Below are 16,401 nucleotides of genomic sequence, written 5' to 3'. Positions count from 1 at the left end.
TCACGCTGAAATACGTCGACGATGTCTTTAGCGTCGGCACTTGGCTGGCCCTTTTCCTTTGAACAAGGGGCCATGTAGGCGGAACCTGGCAATATTAATGTCAATTGTTAAGTATATATATATATATATATATATATGTTAGCCAATGAGTGGTGGCACTGGCTAACACTCCCAGGGTTCTACTAGGACATATAAATACCCAAGAAAGTGGATGGGAAAACGGCGCCGCGGTAGCTCAATTGGTAGAGCATCGCACGCGAAATGCGAAGGTTGTGGGTTCGGTTCCCACCTGCGGCAAGTTGTTTTTTCATCCACTTTAATTTCCATTAATTTATCGATTCTTTATTTCATTTGTTAAGCACAAGTAATTTCCCCTATGTTGTCCTTGGTGTCAGTGTTTGTTGGCTGCTTATGATATGACTACATATATATATATATATATATATATATATATATATATATATATATATATATATATATACGTATGTTGAATGTTATAACTTTGGGTCTGGCGCGGGACACTTCGTAATTTATGCATATAGCAGCAGAGTGCTCGCGCAAAGCAATCGCGTCTAGAAGGTGATTTCGGGAGTGCCCAGAGGAAGCGCGAAATAGTCACAAAGTAGGTAAAATTAACAATACGGGCGTAATATATATATATATATATATATATATATATATATATATATATATATATATATATATATATATATATATATATATATATATGCCCCCTCCCCAATCTCTCGTGGCCGCTCCTTCATCCCGGCCATGAAATAACATCCTCGCTGGGATCAGCCTGGGGGATCAGCTCCGGGCCGTGGAGAGAGCCTGGGAGGTGGTTGGCAGGCACGACCTGACACACTACCTGCCCCTTTGAACGACATCTTTTCTCGAACACCTACCTACCTACCTACCTACCTACCTACCTACCTACCGACCGACCGACCGACCTGACACACTACCTGCCCCTTTGAACGACATCTTTTCTCGAACACCCACCGACCGACCGACCGACCGACCAAAGGGGTGCCGCGCGGTAGCTTTGCCTAACAATGCAGATATCTTCGGTGGTGCACCCTTTACAGGGGTATAGTGCGAGCGGTTTGTTTTCGGTCATGTTTTCCGAACTATTAACTACGCCTGTATGGTTAATGTTATCTACTCTGCGACTAACTCTGTCTTCTTGTGTCTTTGAGACATAGGTTGTGACACCTCTTGCGACTGTTATGAGGCTCTGGAGAGGCGCAAGGGGCGTTTTTTTTTTCTCCTAGAAGTAGTTACACAATACGGTTGTGCCACACGGCGTGCCTATCATCGAGGCAACGGGCGCTCCCCTGTCCCCCCCCCCCCCCCCCTCGTTATTCTAATATGGTTGCCCTTGTGACAACCTGGAAGGTTCCCCCGAAACTGCTGAATCTTTTCCGTGGGTCGAACTGGGGAGTGTGGGGACAGACAGCCTTCATAATTCCACAGAAGTGCTGACCCCTTGCCGTGGAGACTGGTGGTATGCAGCTTGGACTTCTCCCGCGACGAAAGAAGAAAGTGATGCGGTTGACTTCGGCACCGGTCCTGCCTCGTTCCTGCCGACGATGAACCGGCAAAGGGATTTTAGGCAGAGCCGGCCCATTGTTAAGACAGAGAGTCGCCACCAGCCGCCCCGTCGGTCTGGTGCGCTCTTCGGCACCACTACTTGTATCCTATTAGCTTTTCGTCTGCTTTTCGTCTGCTCCCCGAGTCCGTCTCTCCTCCTCGAACCCGAGTCGCAATAATATCCAGATTCGAGATACCTGTGTTAAGCCCGCTAAGAGGACCTTGCCCTCAAAGAAAGCGCGTGCCTGATAACATGTCGGAGGATTGAAAAGGAGAGATCGCGTGCGCCGGAACCACAGTTGAGGCGGCAGTATGGACGACGACAATTCTGATAAGCAGGAGGAGGCCTGGAATCGACATCGGAACGAGATGAAGAGGAAACGAATCGCCCTGGAAGCAAACGAACAACGCGCCGAAACCTAAACGCCGAAACGTAGCTAGACCACCAGACTAACCTAGACTTGCAATCAAGATTAACCAAGGCTAACCATCCTATGCATTAGCCTTTCCTACATATATCCTGGCATAGCCGAGCTAAGCCACTGCCAGTTTTCTGTAGAGGAGGCCGGCGGACATGGCGCGTTGTGACTTCCCGAGCTGCATGCATCTTCTTTTTTCATTTGTCGACGCTGGTTCATGCGGTCTCAGGGCAATTTCTTTAGCTACGGCGTCACGCGCAGTCGGAACCGCAGCTGAGGCCGGCGTTAAGGGGGGAAAGGCTCCAGCAGCAGCGTCCGAGTAAGAACGCCGCATAGGGCACGCACCCGTATTGCAACCATCCCCGCAAAGCCGACAAGGACGGTCACATCCGTCGCTTTCGTGGTCATGGAAACCACAACGGCCACAGAACGCTGCGGTTCACTGTGCACGGTAGTGGTCGCTGGAGCCGCACCGACGACACACGCGGTGCAAGCCGCGGTGGTCAAACGTCACCCAATGACCAGACACTCGCAGATAACTGGGGACCAGGGTTGGTGCACTCATTTCCATACGAACGAAGCGTATGCCCATCAGCACGCCACGTCGTCCGCTCATAAGAGCAGCGTTGACAAATAGAACCTTGCCGTATGGGGATAGTGCCTGGACGAGGACTTCGTTCGGAACAAAGGACAGAAAAAAGAAGCAGCTTACGTTGGTGACCTGCGGGCCGACGGGAATGACAGGACAACGCTCGCCACCGATGACAAGGCAGCAAGCATCAAACGATTAGAGTCATGGAAGCCATGCTCTTGTCGGTGACTTGGGAGCTGAGGCCTCCCATGTGCTGAACGCAGTAGACCTCATAGAAGCCAACTATGGAGGCCGTCGCATTCGCGACGGTTTCGGGACCATTCACTGTAGGGACAACAACATCGAAGACATGGGCCTTCGAGAGAGTCTACGACGCTGTAGGCGCCATAGCGTGAGAGGTGGACGTCCCCGACGTCGAACACGAAGGGACGTCAGCTCTTGTTTCTTACACGACAGCGTTAAGGAACCCGTGCCGCAGCAGAACTCTCTGCTTCCTTTTCTTCTTCTTGGTTAGAAAAATTTATTCTACAAGAGACGATATGAACACTGAGTCAAAATCACGGCACAGTTTCACTAGGACGATCACATATACAAAGTACGAAGCACTGTATACACGGCACGTTTTCAAAGAAGTGTCCGAGTCCTCACTCACTAAGACATAACCACATAGACCCCCGCAACACACAGTTACACAGAAACTAATTGTCAGGTTATATAAAATGATGTCGATATATACAATGTACAAAATGGTTATGTACAATGGTGATGCGACACAGACATTTTACATAATTTTCAAGTCTTCCTATGAAATGGTTATATACAAAAATGATCACGTATACGAGATCACGCATACACAGAAGTCACAGGCATCTACATTCTGTGCACATTCAGTGAACACCTCTGATGGCCTCGCTGCAAGAACCAGGCTGGTCGTAAATTAAGCCCTACGCGTCTATCAGACACAAACAGGGAACGGCATGACCACTGTCGAAAGAACTCTTCTTCCCCAGGGAAGAGCAACTCCTCTGACAGAAACGACAATAGTTCAAAGTGGAGCCTCCCCAGAAGTGGAATTAGAGCGCGGCGAGGACGTCCCGCGGCAACTGCCTCACACCGGTTACGCCACAGACAAAAGGCCCCCTCCGCGATTAAATGTCGCGCAAAGCGGTCACGTGAGCAGCGACCAGATGTGATAAAGTGGTTAATTCCAAGGCCACGGAAACCAGTATGCACGGTCCTCCAAAATACCCTGGCAACGACGCATTGCAGCATCACATGTTTATTGGATTCCTGAAGTGGGCAATTTGGACACTGCGAAGATCGAACTACGCCCCATTGCTCTAACCTGTCGCGAGTTGGAAACACTTGCCACCCTAGACGCCACATGAAGTCGCGCAGGTGGCCTGGCAAAAATGACGCCGTTATTGCATCCCACGACAAATTACTGGAACGTGCGCGGCGCGCAGGGGAAACTAGAGGAAGCAGCGAGGCTGACATAATATCTACAACACGGTTTTCGAGAATGTCTACATCAGGACATACATATGTGGCGATAGAATGCTACGGCCGTAGAGTAAACCACAGGTGCGTTTAATAGTTGTGGTCCGCGATTGATGTGCACGCCCAGTAACACGTAACGAATTTTTGTGCTAAGGAAATAGCAGGCGAGTTCACGCGCAGGACACGGATCACGCTGCAACAGACGGGGCAGAAATCGACGAGCTAGTAGCCGGCAGCGGACAGACACGGATGGGGACGCGAACCCACCGCGAGTGCGTGGTTGCCCAAGCGCCGCGCGACAGACCAGTTCTGTACTTCCCGACCAGAAGAAGGAACCAAGAAGGGACTGCAGAGACCTACTAACTCGTAATGGTGGCTGTACAACGTGACAAACGTACCACACTCAGCCGCAAAATAGAGACTTTGCTAAGTACCTTTCTTCTAACAGCGGTGAATTATACCCGTGAACATCTTGAATATTTTGCCTTAAATCGTAAAGAATTGAGAGCCACACAGAGTCTGATATTCCATCATAGGTGTAATCAATGCCTAAAACACGAATAGAGCCGCTCTTTTGAAGAGGCAAAATAGGACTTAGGCGTGTCTGTGGTGAACCAATGAACACATAACGACATTTTGAAAAATTTAGCTCAGCACCTCTAATATTTCCGTACTCAGTGAAAATTCGAAGGCAACGGGATAAGCTATCTTCATTCCTGAGATACAATGTGATATCATCGGCGAAGGCTGTCACCTTCACAACGCCGCTACCAGGCAGTGGGAGACCGCACACGTAAGGGTCTCTCAGTACTGAGCGCCGAAATGGCTCAAGGCTGAGTACAAAGAGCACTGGGGATAGAGGGCACCCTTGACGAACACCATGAGTAACGGGGAATGGTGCACTTTCACGACCGTCAAGAAACAATGTACTTCGGATATTTGAATAGGAAGTCCTAATAAGTTCAACAAAATTTGATGAAAAGCCGAACGAGGTCAGTGCATAAAATATGTAGCTATGTTCAAGGCGATCGAATGCCTTTTCTTGATCTAGGGAAACTGAGAGTCCACGTGCTGACCTGCTCAGCATGTATGTCATTATGTCGCGCGTAACGAACGAAAGACTGTGTATGTCTCTGCCAGGTACGGAGCATGCCTGATGATGGCCTATTAAGGAAGTCATTAGGCTTCCCAAGCGTCGGGTGAGAACAGCTGTAAAGGTAGTGCAGTCAACGTTGAGAAGCGTGATTGGCCTCCATTCTTCTGGACTAACTCACGATGGATCGTGCTTAGGTATCAGCACAATACGACCGTCGCGAAAACTAGACGGGAATTCAAAGTTCTCAAAGCAGCGGCTGATAAGAGACACGAAAGTGGCACCATTGTCTTCCCAGAATGTTAGGTAAAACTCTACGGGTAATCCATCCGGCCCTGGGGCCGAGCCACGCTTGATGGAAGATAATGCTGCTTTTACCGCGTCAGCTGAAGGTCGTGCACAAAGACCTTCAGCGACTTCAGGTGGAACCTGAGGCAGATCACTAAGCATATCGACATTATTACGACTCGTTCGCGTATTCGTACGTGCCATGCTTTCAAAATGCAATAGAAAGAGCGAGTAATCGCGCACGGGAGGCGAAATAAGAGGTAGTGCTCTAGGGGCCACTTAAAGGAATGCATTCGGCTGTGTAAAAAGCCTGTTTTTTGCAAAGCGCAGAACTTCAGGGTGTGCACACTGATCACGCATGTATCGCCAAGCAGCAGCTGGCAAAGACGACGCTGCGATGAGGCGTTGGAAACGCCTGCGCAGCTCACGCTGCCATGACCGCATCAGCGGAGTTAATCGACTGACCCGAAGGGCAATACGGAGCTTCATTGCAGTATCCGCCAGTTCTTCCGACGTGCATCGTCTGAGTCCATTACCTTCAACTGTACAATGCAGACGCCACTGCATCTTGAGCCCGTCCCATGACTGTGGGTCAGAAGTGGAAACAGAGGCTCGCAAGACTCTTGACAAACAAGAGCGCGAATGCGCATCTTGTAGAACGCGGATGTCGAGGCGCCAAGGTTTCGCTGATGAAGACGCAGGGTAGCAAATTTCGAGCATAACTGTTCGGTGATCGGAAATATAAAGGTAAAATTATCACGTCAGATCGGGTGACATGCTGAGCTAAAGTGCTTGGCACGTAGGCACGGTCTAACCTGCTTGACGACGCGCCGCGTCGCCACGCCCAGGCAAATGAAGAACCATTAAAGAGTCTATGTGTATCCAGCAACGGAAAGTACTGGACGAGGCGACGCAACTCTCGTGTGTTCCCAACAGGGCTGCCCCAGCACGGACCTTGGAACATGTGCTCGCGTGTCTAAAACGCAATTAAAATATCCAACAAGAAGCAGGTGACGACCGTCCAGGAAATGCACGTCTAGGTCACGAAAAAATGCACAAGATACACAACCTAAATGAAGATAGCACACAATCAAATGCCAATATCCGCCAGGTCTCATCATAAAAAACATGACGATCTCTCAGTAAAGCTCTGCTAAATTTAATAATACCGACTCCACTAGAGCGTGACTTCGCGAAAGAGAAAAAGACAATCTAGGTTGAAAGTGCGTTTGAAAGTAAGAACATGTCTAATAGTGAAAAAAATTGTTTCTTGCAAATACAGAATGTCACAATTTTTAGCGTTGGCCACGTTGATAATTTCGGCCTGTATTATAGGGCTTCGGAACCCCTGTGCATTTAATGAAATAATTTTCAGGGTGTCAGCCATATTTAATTAAAAGTGTCGCCTAACTGACCTGGTCGTGTTATTCAAGTCTGTGCCCCGGGAACAATTCCAGGGGACATGTAGTACACACGGCAGTTCTTCGACCCTCTCGGGGCCGTTGTAACTCGGGGCGGCGATCCGGGGCGGTGTCCGAGCCAGAAGCTTACCCATGGGCACGCTTTACTTCTCGTAGGACCGCCATTTCTACGTCGAGTCCATCCAGGCTTGGTGAAAGTCCAACGCTACTATCAACTCCGAGGCTGAAGCTATTTTCTCACGATGACGTTGTTTGTAGCGGTTGGGATCGATGACATCGCCGCATACAACTTCCGCATCCGGGGGCTCATTCAGGTGCGATGGAGCAGTGGCTTTTGCAGAAGAGTCACAAATCGTGTGTGGCGTTGCAAGCGAAGCAACTGAGAGGGATGAAGGCACCTCAGACTTCGTTGGTCTCGCGAGCATAGATATCGCGGGGCGAGGTGTTTCAGCCTTGTCGGAAGCTTCGGTGCGAGCAGGACTTATGCCAGCAGGCGAAGTGGAGGCACCACCAGCCACAACACGCGTGTCCCTCGCTGCCTGGGAGGCCGGCAAACATGGCGTACGGCGATTAGCCATGTCGTCAACAGCACGGTCCTTCCGTTCGGCGGAGGAAGCCGGCGAACATGGCCTGTTTTGAATGCTCGAGCTGCATGCTTCTTCTTTTGAAGCGAAAAGCTTCACTACGCTAGTCAACACCGCGCCGCTCGCGCGAGCTGGCGTATGTCTGACTTGGCTCCGTAAGCGTGTTCGGAGTCGGTGCAGGTGGCCACTGCCACGCGCTATGCGACATCGTTTGACGTTCGCCGCAAGCGCGTGTTTATCGCGGAGGCCGAGTATATAACCGCTTCCCAGAGAATAGGCGTGCGCATTCAACATGGAAGGAGAAGAGAGTGATACTACCGATACAGGCAGCTGTGTTTATTTAAAAAATTAAATTATGGGGTTATACGTGCCAAAACCACTTTCTGTTTATGAGGCACGCCGTAGTGGAGGACTCCGGATATTTAGACCACCTGGGGTTCTTTGACGTGCACCTAAATCTAAGTACACGGGTGTTTTCGCATTTCGCCCCCATCGAAATGCGGCCGCCGTGGCCGGGATTCGATCCCGCGACCTCGTGCTCAGCAGCCTAACACCATAGCCACTGAGCAACCACGGCGGGTGGCTGTGTTTATGGCTGTACAGAAATCGCAAGACAATGTGCCCAACAACGATGAATAAAGACGTTTAATAATCCTGCATAACTTATGGTATATATCATTGATGAGCAATTTGCATAACTACACAAGGCACATGTATAGCATAACCATAAGCTAACCAAAGCATATTCATAAGTGAAACCGTAAGCATAACCATAGGCTAAATCATAAAGCATAACCATAAGCTAACCGTAAGCATATCCATAACTTAAACCATAAGCATATCCATAAGTTAAACCGTAAGCATATCCATAGGCTAAATCATAAAGCATGACCATAAGCTAAACCGCAAGCATAACCATAGGCTAAATCATAAAGCATAACCCCAAGCTAAACCATAAGCATCACCGAACCTTTTCGCTTCGAGATATCCAGGCTTAACCTTAGCTAAGCCCCAGCCATTTTTTTTTTTCATTTGCTGACGCTGGTTGATGCGGTGTCAATGCAATCTCTCTGGTTACGGCGTCACGCGCCGTCGCAACCGCAGCTGACACCGGTGGTAAGGGGGATAGGCACCAGCAGTAGCGTCCGAGTAGGAGCGTCGCAAAGGGCACACAACTGTGGGGTGACCATCCCCGCAACGCAGACAAGGGCGGTCACATCCGTCGCCTTCGTGGCATGCATTCCACAATGGCCACAGAACGCTGCGGTGCACTGTGCGCGGTAGTGGTCGTTAGAGCCGCACTGACGGCACACGCGTTGTAAGTCACGGTAGTCAAACGTCACACGATGACCAGAGACTCGCAGATAATTGGGGACAGGGGTTGTGGTGTTCATTTTCATCCGGACAAACCGGGTGCCCGTGAGCACGCCATGTCGTCCGCTCATAACACCAGCGTTGACAGACAGAACCTTGCTGTATGGCGATAGCGCCTGGACGAGGACTTCGTTCGGAACGAAGGACGGCAAGTAGAGGCAGGTTACGTTGGTGACTCGCGGGCCAACCTGAACGACAAGACAACGCTCGCCACCAATGACAAGGCAGCCAGCATCGACCATTAGAGCCATGGAAGCCATGCTCTTGGCGGTGACTTCAAAGTTGAAGCCTCCCATGTGCTGAACGAAATAAACCTTAGAGAGGCCAACTATTGAGGCCGTCGCGTCAACCTCGGGACCATTCCCCGCAGACTTGGGCCTTCGAAGGAGTCCACGACGCTGTCGGCACCATGCTGTGACTGGTGGACGTGCCCGAAGTGGTACACGCAGGGACGGCAGCAGAAACTTGTGTCTATGCTTGTGTTTCGTTCTCTAGTTCTTCTTCACAAGGTTATCTGAACAAGCAATGAACACGCAAGGAAACTCACTTTCTGCGCTTGGAGTCAATTATTACGAGAAGGCCACGACATACTATTCTGCATAACCTCCATCGTTTATCAGGCTATCTACATATTCATTTTCCAATATTTATATAAATCTTGATATCTTGCAAAAAGAGCAAAAGCTTGTTGGATGCAGTTGTATATCTACACAAACCTTTAATGTAATTTACGCTTGGAAAAATGTCTACCGCCTATTGCTAACACAAAATGTAAGATATCTGCGGATCCCACGCACTTTGGGAATCGATGTAAGGGAAGCTTTGTATGCTCTTTGCTTTGACTGATGACAATTAGCGGGTAAGTTGGCGGCGAATGGGTATTTTCTTCAGTTTTTAGTCCAATACGAGAATGGTGAGTTGATGGTAAACGTTACCTTGCGTGTACCACTGCTGTTTTTCTGCGTAGTCCAGAAACACACATGGAGAGGTGTTTGCTTGAGGCATTGTTGCGCGTTATTGTTCATAAGCTCTAGGAGGGTTGACCTTTTATTGTTGCTTCACAAGACACATCGCATCGTGAAAGAAGTGTGAATCTTTTGAAGCCAAAGCTTTACTGGCCGCGAACTTGCGATTGCGCCATGGCCGTGCTCCGAGGAGGCACATGACGTCACAACGCGTTCATCGTTACACCGCGTTCCTCGTCGTTGCGTTCGCCTCCGATCGCTTCGCCAGCTGCGTCACATGCCTGATAACATGTCGGAGGATTGAAAAGGAGGGCTCGCGTCCGCCGCAACCACGGTTAAAGCGGCAGTATGGATAGCGCCAATTCTTATAAGCAGGACGAGGCCTGGAATCGACATCGGAAGGAGATGAAGAGGAAACGAAATGCTGTTACGGCTGGCGTCTAGACCTCGTGCAAAAAGGACTTTCACCCACCATGCCTCGCCGAAATGAAGCGCGACTTCTCCTGTTACGTTTGGCACCTCGTGCAGAAAGGACTTTCAACCACCATGCCTCGTTAAAATGAAGCGTGACTTCTGTTGCGGTTGGCACCTCGTTCAGTAACGACTTTCACCCACCATGCCTCGTCGAAATGAAGCGCGACTTCCTAATTCGCCATGGTTATCTCAAGTGTCTGCCGGTCAGGCGGAAGCCCGCAGTGTTTTCAGGCCTCTTTTGTGTGTGTGTGTGCGACTTTCCCTCGAACTTTCCTCGAACCCTTTCCTCGAACTGTCAAGCTCTACAGGGGAAGTTCCGCGAACCAAAAACGCCCAAAAGAGAAAGACAAACGTCTGCAATTCCCGGACCTGAGGCTTGGTGTAACCGGGGGCGGGACGCCCTCTTCCTTGCAGCAGGTTCGGTATAACCAGAGGTTTGGTATAACCGGAGCAGGAGGGGCCCTCTTTCCGCGAATCAGACTCTGTGCCAGTCACGTGACGTAGACGGAAGCAAGATCCCTCCCACTATTGTAGAGAGCCTATTTAAGGGGCTCCGAAATGTTCTTTTTTAGAACACTTCATTTTCTTCATCATCTTTCATCAACCTCTCAATAAACCGTGCAAGTTTCGCACTAGAAATCGTCTCGTCCTTACCCGGTCGCCATGGTCTACCGAATTCCTGCAGCCCGCCGATAACGCCACGCTACCCAATAAAAAATTCTGCCGAGCTTCGTTAGGCAGGCGCCGCTACAACTCGGCAGCAGTACGGTACGCTACCATGGAGTACGCAACAACGACCAGGAAACAGATGAACACCGTGCCGAACGACTGGCTAAACGCCGCAACATAGCTAGACAACCAGACTACCCTGGACTTGCAATCAGGATTAACCAAGTCTAACCATGCTATGCCTTAGCGTTGGCTACGTGTATTCTGGCAAAGCCGAGGTAAGCCACTGCCAATTTTAATTGAAATATGCGGCTGTTCGTAATTCAATTAATATAGTTGTATGTACCCACTGCATACATACATTCGTGGTATGCACTACATTTCGCTGCGTAACGAAGACGCTCTTGTTCCGCGCGACTCTTTTTTTCGCGCCGTGGTGTCCTCGGCGCTGAGTGCGCGCTTTGGAGCCATTTTTGCTGGCGCTTGTTTACGTGCTCCTTCTGCATACTGTTGGAAATGGGTCGCAAGCCCCAAGGGTAACGTTGGCCTGGCGGCCTGGGGCACAGCTGGAAGCATCCGAAGGTCCTGGCAAAGTATGAGTCGACTGCTAACAGAACAACTTGTTTATTCTAGCATCGCAAAAGAGCGGCCGGTCAGGTTGACCGAAGTGGAGAAACGGGAGACCACGTATCGAAGCTTCTCTCTTGGCGTCCGGGGGTAGCTGCTTTTATACTCTCGGCGTCGAGGGCAAAAAGGAACGGCTCGGAAGAGCCGCACGTGACGGCGGGGCACGGACACGTTGTGACAAGAAGTGACGTATCCGCCGGGCCGGCGCCGGTCAGACCTCCTCGCTTCACAGTTGGGGAGCTCCTCTCCCCGGCTGCCGCGCTTTGACAAGCGTGGGCACCAACTTGCACACACACACACACACACACACACACAAACGCACACACGAATACACGTGGCATTGAAACATGCCTGGTCGCGCTTGGCGGGGAGGCGTTGCGGCGGCGTTGAACGGGCCAAAATGTCCGCCGCTTTGAACGAAGCCCCGGCGTCCGTTGCATCCGCGCCGGCTATACCGCACGTCGGAGGCGAAACGTAACAGACCGCCCCGCCGGGAGAAGGAGATGCCGATGGCCAGGGGACTGCATCCGCTGTCCGGAGGGATGTCACTCGATGATGCTCATAACCAAAGTCGGTCGTCTCTCGGCGTTTCTTGAGCGCAGCGCACCGAGAAGGCCTCGTTCTCACGTTCAGGTTCACACAGGACACTGCAAAGTGACTTCGGGAGAGTTGTCTTTTATTTTGTTCTCGTTCCCAGCAAGCGTTAGAACTACGCCGAAACTCAACCGCTCAGTCAGGAAGCACGACACAACCCTCACTAAGTCATGCCAGGCTCTTTCCCCTTTTATACTACTGCCTAGTTCCTTACAGTAGTCTAGCAGCACTCAGAACGCGTCCACAAATTGGAAAATTGCACTAGAAAGCGCGTCATGACATTGAAACACTAAACCAAAGCAATATGTTAAAAATCCTGCCTCAGGAAGAAAAACATCAGTAACAAACAACTTTGAGGCTGATTCCTACGTTAGGGGCTTCGACTTAAGCCATCGGCGTTACCATTGAGACTCCCCTTTTTGTAACGCACCTCAAAGAAATATTGTTGCAAAGCGAGGCTCAGCGCAGGAGGCGGCCATTTTTGGAAGAGATGGTCTGCAGCCATTGGAGAGGGCAGTGATCCGTCTCAATGATAAACCTCGAGCCGGCTAGGTAGCATGACGATTTCTGAACGGCCCACACGAGACACGCACACTCTTTCTCGGTGGCGCTGTACGCCTGCTCACGACTGGTCAGCTTACGACTAGCATACAGGACGGGTTGTGTTCCACTTCTCCATTTTCCCGTTGGAACAGTACAACGCCCATGCCTCGCTCACTAGCATCGCACTGAACAACGAAACCTTTTGTGTAGTCGGGCGATCGTAGCACAGGCTCGCTTGTTAGGGCGCTCTTTAGGGCGCTAAAAGCTTTTTCCCTTGTCTCGTCCCATACGACTGTTTGGGGCTCTGTTTTTCTTAGAGCATCCGTCAGGGGAGCCACGATATCAGAGTGCCTGGGCTTGTACCTCTGATAGTAGCCGGCGACACCTAAGAACGACCGAATATCGGTCTTCGTGCGAGGTTGCGGGAAGTCTCGCACAGCGGCCACCTTTATTTCAGAGGGGCGGCGACGACCCCGTCCAATCACGTGACCGAGGTAGACAACCTCGGCCTTTGCTAACTGGCACTTGGGAGCCTTGACTGTCAAGCCCGCTTCGCGCAGGCGGGTTAGCACTGCCCGCAAGTGAGCCATAAGCTCAGACCAGGATGTGGAGAATATCGCTACGTCGTCTAAATACGGTAAAGCGAATTCTTCATGTCCCCGCAACACTTTGTCCACGAGGCTTGAAAATCAGTATGGCGCGTTCTTCAAACCAAAGCTCAAAACTTTAGGACGGAATGTTCCCATTGGTGAAATGAACGCCGCATACCTACTAGCCTCTTCTGTAAGTGGAACCTGCCAATAACCCCTGACAAGATCTAGGGTGAAAATAAACTGAGCGCTACTAACTTTCTCAAGGCACTCCTCGATGTTAGGGATCGGAGAAATTTGATCCTTAGTGATGGAATTAAGCTTGCGGTAGTCGACGCAAGGGCGAGGTTCCTTGCCCAGTACCTCAACTAAAATCAAAGGGGAGGTATAATCACTCTCACTCGCCTCAATAACACCGAGCTGTAGTATTTTCTTTACCTCAGCTTCCATAATATCGCGCTGGCGGGGTGGCACCCGGTACGCCTTGGATCTTACTGGCTCTGGGCAGGTAAGTTCTATTTCATGAGTAAGGACAGAAGTCATACCAGGCCTCTCAGAGAACTGATCTTGAAACTCTTGTAAGAGCTGGTGTAGTTCGGTTTTCTACTCAGGCGACAGCGATGCTTTACTGATTAAGTCACTAATGACTTGATCGGTGTCTTCCCTGTTCGTCACTGAGCCTAGTCCCGGAAGATCGACCGGAAGCTCTTCGGGAACGTTTACCATCATACACACCACTGCTTCCCGTTGTCTAAAGGGTTTGAGCAGATTACAGTGGTAAACTTGCTGTGCTTTCCGTTTTCCTGGCAGACTCACCACGGAGTTACCGTCCGACAGTTTTTGAACAAATCGTGCTGGGCCCTCCCACTGCACGTCGAATTTGTTTTTTAGCAATGTGCGCAATATCATTACCTCATCGCCCACCTCAAAACAACGGGCCCTGGCTGTCCGATCATCACACACACGCACACACACGAAGACACGTGGCATTGAATCATGCCTGGACGCGCTTGGCAGGAGGCGTTGGGGCAGTGCTGAGCTGGCCAAAATGTCCGCCGCTGTGAACGATGCCCCGGCATCCGTTGCATCCGCTCCGGCTATACCGCACGTCGGAGGCGAAATGTAACAATACGTGGCCCCCACGTTGTTGAGAAGCCAGCTCCAAGCGCTCTCTTCAGGCTATGGACGACTCTTACGTTAACACTATCGCAGCCGAATATGCGACCTTCATAGCCCAGCACCTACATTTTTGTTGCATATTAAAGTAAGCACTACACGTTCCACACGCACAAACTGGGGAACGCTGCCGCTGCGGCGCCGGTCGTGATGGAAGCATGGATGGATGGATGGATGGATGGATGGATGGATGGATGGATGGGTTTTAGATGGATGGATGGGTTTATAGACGAATTGATGGATGCTATGAGCGTCCCCTTTGGAACGGGGGGGTTTGGCCATCAAGCTCTTGTTATTATATTGCCTAAGGTCCTACTTATGTTAAAAAAGAAAAAAAGAAAGATGAAAATCCCCAAGCTGAATTGCCATAACCAAACTTTCTGAACCCCTATTGTGAAATTTGTTTTTGCACGCCTTCTTCGTTTATAGTTTCCCTAGTTTTCTTCCACCAATCTTCCGATCACCACTGACTAATCTTTACTGCGGAGATGTTCACTTTCCCCTACTCTCGCTTAACCCAAGTGCTTCACGGAGGCCAGTGGTGCTTAAATCGACCGCTGGGCAGATATCTCACATTCTAATAAAACCGGGATTTACGGAGGTGAGCGCCATGTGGTGGTGTCGCAAGAAACCCAGCTACACGGGCAGCAAGACTGCAACAGCAGCAGCTGCAACGACAGCGCCAGCAAATTCGGGAGACGAGGCAAGGAAAGTTACACCTTAAAAAGTCAGCGAGCCGCTATCAGCAAGCACCGTCCATGCATTGCGTTTTCATTTCTGGCGTTAGGTGATCTGTAGGGCTGATTTGTTTCTTTTAAGGATTTGCCCACTTTGAAGACGGGCAAATGCCTGACGAAAATGGGGGCCAAATTACTCTGAGAAGAAAGGAAACGGCCGATCTGGAAAATGCTTTGTTGCGCGTGCGATGATTTGCACTTGTTTGAGACGGTATAAGTACCATGCTTTTCCCAAATAAAATTCACTTCATAGTTAGCGCACGTCCTGTCGTCCTTCTTGTCTCTGTCACTCGAGCGCTATGGCTTCAATTGACGCAATGAACCAACTGGCCCAAAAATCTGCACTCCTGCCCAACTTTGTTAGCAGAGTAGTCTAACAGCGTCTTAATGCGGGCCGATCCAGCAGACACTGCAATCTAACACAGCGTCTCAAAATGCGAGCTGTCACGATTGAAATCTGCGAGTAACTGACGCGTGACGCACACCCCAGGCTTTTCTACGTCTAACTTTGGCACCAGGAAAGCATATCTACGATCGTGCGCAAATGGCTAGCGCATTTGGCTGCTGTGTTGGAAGGGACAGGTTCCATGGCACTTCATTACGTATACCATTTATTCGTTACTTCATAGCATTTTAGGCAGACTTCACCGACTTTGGAGATATCTATACTCGAGGTGTGCCGCGCGTTCGCGAGCGCGTCACAGCGTGCACGAAATCGCAAGTTGACTTAATATGCGAGTTACAGAAACTTTTATAATGATAACTGAGAGTGCAAGGTCACCTGTGATGCGCGCGTGGGCTGATGCTGGGACGTCACAATCATCACATTCAAATTATGCGGTCGCATACTTGAAAAATTCGCGGGGCTGGGTTGGGGAGCACTTTTCAAAATATTTAGTTTTATTACGTTAGCATAATTGCGAACGCACATCAAATACACGGATATTCCAGGCGCATTCACGAAGGGACACCTGCCACTGTGCTGTCCTTGTGTCGGCGGTTCATGCGGGGCACATGCGTAGAGTTCAGAAAGGTGGTTGTTTGGACGAGTTTTTAGAGAGCTTTAGCAGTGGCGCATTACGGTACGGTAAGTGCGGTATAGAGTACTGCCATTGGTATTGCCATTCCGTACTAACCTACCGTAGATGACCGAAGCCGTTTT

The 16,401-nt window shown here is 50.2% G+C and overlaps 1 non-coding gene across 1 annotated transcript; it reads left to right on the top strand.

Annotated features, from left to right (window-relative positions):
* Nucleotides 1-224: 224 nt before the first annotated feature.
* TRNAS-CGA (transfer RNA serine (anticodon CGA)) lies at nucleotides 225-297 on the top strand. Its single transcript has one exon. It is a non-coding gene; the product is annotated as a tRNA-Ser (tRNA).
* Nucleotides 298-16,401: the final 16,104 nt, after the last annotated feature.

The sequence above is a fragment of the Dermacentor andersoni genome, chromosome 3 (genome assembly GCF_023375885.2).
Source record: "Dermacentor andersoni chromosome 3, qqDerAnde1_hic_scaffold, whole genome shotgun sequence".
NCBI classification, from domain to species: Eukaryota; Metazoa; Arthropoda; class Arachnida; order Ixodida; family Ixodidae; genus Dermacentor; species Dermacentor andersoni.
The sequence above is the reverse complement of the archived record's forward strand: the minus strand, read 5'-3'. Positions and strand labels throughout refer to the sequence as shown.